Raw genomic sequence first — 3,574 nt, 5'->3', positions numbered from 1 at the left:
CCCTTCACCTATTGGTTAACCCTGTAACACCTTCCCTTTCCTTCACATACCTTTCCTACCATCCCCTTCACTACCTTTTCCACCCTTCACCACCCACCGTTCTCTTCCCTTCACCACCACCCTTACACTGCACTCTCTTCCTTCCCATTCATCGCTTCATCACCCCTCCCTTCCCTTCACCTGCCCTACTCTTTACTTTCCCTACTCTTCACCTGCCCTACTCTTCTCTTGCCCTACCCTTCACCACCTGCCCTACCCTTCTCCACTTTCTCTTCCCTTCACCACCTTCTCTAACCTTCACAACTTCCCTTACCCTTCACCACCTGCCTTACCCTTCGCCACGTGCCCTCCCTTTCACCGTCTGCCTTACCCTTCAACTCCTTTCCTACCCTTCACCACCTTCTCTACCCTTCCAGGTATGATCATAATCGAGTCAGGGGTCGAATCCCATCGACTCTCCCCCCTATTTACATGATTGTAGTTGACTTGTTTGCGGTGTAGAAGGTGATTTGTAATGAAGATAGTAACAGTGATGATGACTGTGTGCAGTTATGATAGTGACAGTGACACAGAAAATGAATAGTGAGAATTACATTGATAAAGATAACCGGCCGAGCAACCCCGGTTACCCCCCCTCTAATCTAACTATCTATCTATCTATCTATCTATCTATCTATCTATCTATCTATCTATCTATCTATATACACATATATATAAATATATATATATATATATATATATATATATATATATATATATATATATATATATATATTTATTCTCAGTAAACAAAATTAATATATCAGCGAGATCTGTTACCAAAGTTAAAATATCAATATCAATGCTACTTTCAATGGATGGAAAAAATACGCAAATGTCACAGTATGTTCTTCAGATAGAAATCAAGTTCCCGTAAAGACCTATAGTACCCTGCTGCGTTGTTCTTCCTATATGATATGCTTTGTTCATGCGCTGTAATGCTTCAACAACACCTGTTATCTGTCTACACTCTATGCTGTTACTTCTGGGACATGTTATGTTCTTGTACTGTCATGTTCAATAACACCTGTTATCTTGCTACACTTTATGCGTTTCCCCTCATAATCGTTATTTTAATAAACTTGTGAGGATATCTCTTCTTCGTGAAAGCGCTATCCTAACATGATGATAGTAAATACCCTATAGAGCTGATAACACTATCTTTGATCTAGTTTTCGCTCTCTGATTGGACGACTTTGCCGTCCTTACAACACTCTCATGGGTTCAACGTCGATGATAAGTCCACCTTAATACTGCTAAAGCGAGACCTCTATCAAATCCTTTTCATAATAGTGCAAATATAAGAATATCTAATTACAAATGACAGTCTTGAAATATGTTAATTTACCTTGTTAAAAAAATCGCAATTTCAATCGCCTACAAGTCTTTCGCAAAATAAATGGGAGATATGAAATTGAATTCTAAACATGTTTTATCTCTGCAGGACATCTGATTATCGGAGCATCTTTAGATATCGCAACATCCCTACGGCAACACAATTGCAAATGATAGTCAAATAGCGGAATGATCTTGACACGATCTGTGGGTTGTCTCTGACAGGGGTATCAAGTTAACTGCTTCGAAATATCGAGATATTTTGAACCCAATGACAAGTACGACCAAATAGCATTAGTTTATCAAAGTACTATAGTTTCCTCCTAGTGTCAGGAGGACGAGTGACGTAAATGGAAACCTTATCTGTGAGATATGTTTAAGATACTGGAGTGGAGGATTAGCTCGCTGGATTTGTTGTGTGGACAGGTGAATAGCAGGTGGTCTAGTTTATTATTTGTCTGTCAGTCTGTCTGTTTGTCTCTCTCTCTCTGTCGAACCACTTGGGCTGGACGGTAGAGCGACGGTCTCGCTTCATGCAGGTCGGGGTTCAATTCCCGACCCGTCCAAGTGATTGGGCACCAGTCCATGGGCACCAGTCCATCTCCCCGTCCCATCCCAAATCCTTATCCTGGCCCCTTCCAAGTGCTATATAGTCCTAATGGTTTGGCACTTACACCTGATAATTCCATTCCTTCCCTCCCCCCTCCCCCCCCCCTCTCTCTCTCTCTCTCTCTCTCTCTCTCTCTCTCTTCTTTCTCTTACACTATCCTATCATCATTCAAGTTTCCTCAATGGATGGTTGTTGAACAAGTCTGAGAGATACTGACTTAAAAAAAATAAACACGGAATAAATCAACTTCCTTGGACACTGTACATTGCACCTACATCACAAAGCACTCAGTCCTCGATGCGCGTACACACACACACACACACACACACACACACACACACACACACACACACACACACACACACACACACACACACACACACACACACACACACACACACACACACACACACAGAATCTCACTGGTAAACAAGAATCAACTAGAGGCAAACATTTTAATTAAATAAAAAATCCATATTTTCTATGCTTTTCTTAACTCTTCAACAACAGTTACAAGGAAACGAATTGACTGGATTCAGAATTCTTCAAAGTTTTCTTTGGTTGATTGCCAGACTCTGACGAAGTGAGGAGAGTGGGTAGAATAACTGTTCATGGATAAAGGTGGCATTGAAGCTGACGTATACAAGGGTATGGGTATGATATGGATACGAGGGATTAGCCAGTACAAAAAAGATGATTGAAAGCGTGCGAATGGGAGTAGATTAATGGGTATGGATTGATTGGTAAAGTAGAATAGTTGTGGATTATTAATGCGCTGCCTAAATCAGTTGGAAATTTTGCTAGGGTTGAAGTCATCAATTTATGGATACAGAATGGGAGGTGGATTAATATGGATTCCAAGACGGTGTGAGGTGATGGTGTGGATTAACTTATCGAAATTTGTGAGTATTGGGGTGGCCACAATAGCTGCAATTGGATTAGGAAACGGGGAGGTAAAGGGTGTACTGGAAGTGTACTTATTCTGTGGGTAGTTATGGGGAGGGATAGATAATTATCAGGGGTGATCTGGACGATATTAATGAGGTGAAGATCTGGGAAATGTTATTAGAGATCTGATGGGTGTTAATGAGTGAGGATCTTGTAGGTATTAATGAGGGTAGATTCAGCAGACATTAATTAAAGCATGAAAGACAGGGGAAGAAATAAATAATAAGAAAAATGAAGAGGGGAAAGGGAAAGGGAAAATTGGGGCAAATGGGAGAATTGGGGGCCATCGTGAGGGAATTGGGGGGGGGGCATCGCTAAGTGAGGGGATAGAGAGACGTCAGATGGTACACAAGCCCACACACACACACACACACACACACAAAACATCCACATAACCTTACTGAGATGAAGACGTATTGAGTGAAGACGATTACATAAATAAGGATAGTCTTGTGTAAAGCAGACAGCCGCAGTGGTACATGCTGTGTGTATTGTTTAGTGAATTAAATTTAGCTGGAACCACTGAATATATTACCCGAGAGTGTTGGGAAGTATGGCGTCGCTTGGGTCCATACGCCCACTGCAGCCTCCTTATTTCCTGTGTTCTTATGGTGGCCGGGGATGTTGGATGTCTTGTGTTAG

This window comes from Procambarus clarkii, chromosome 64 (assembly GCF_040958095.1).
Source record: "Procambarus clarkii isolate CNS0578487 chromosome 64, FALCON_Pclarkii_2.0, whole genome shotgun sequence".
Taxonomy (NCBI): Eukaryota; Metazoa; Arthropoda; class Malacostraca; order Decapoda; family Cambaridae; genus Procambarus; species Procambarus clarkii.
This window is presented reverse-complemented; position numbering follows the sequence as displayed.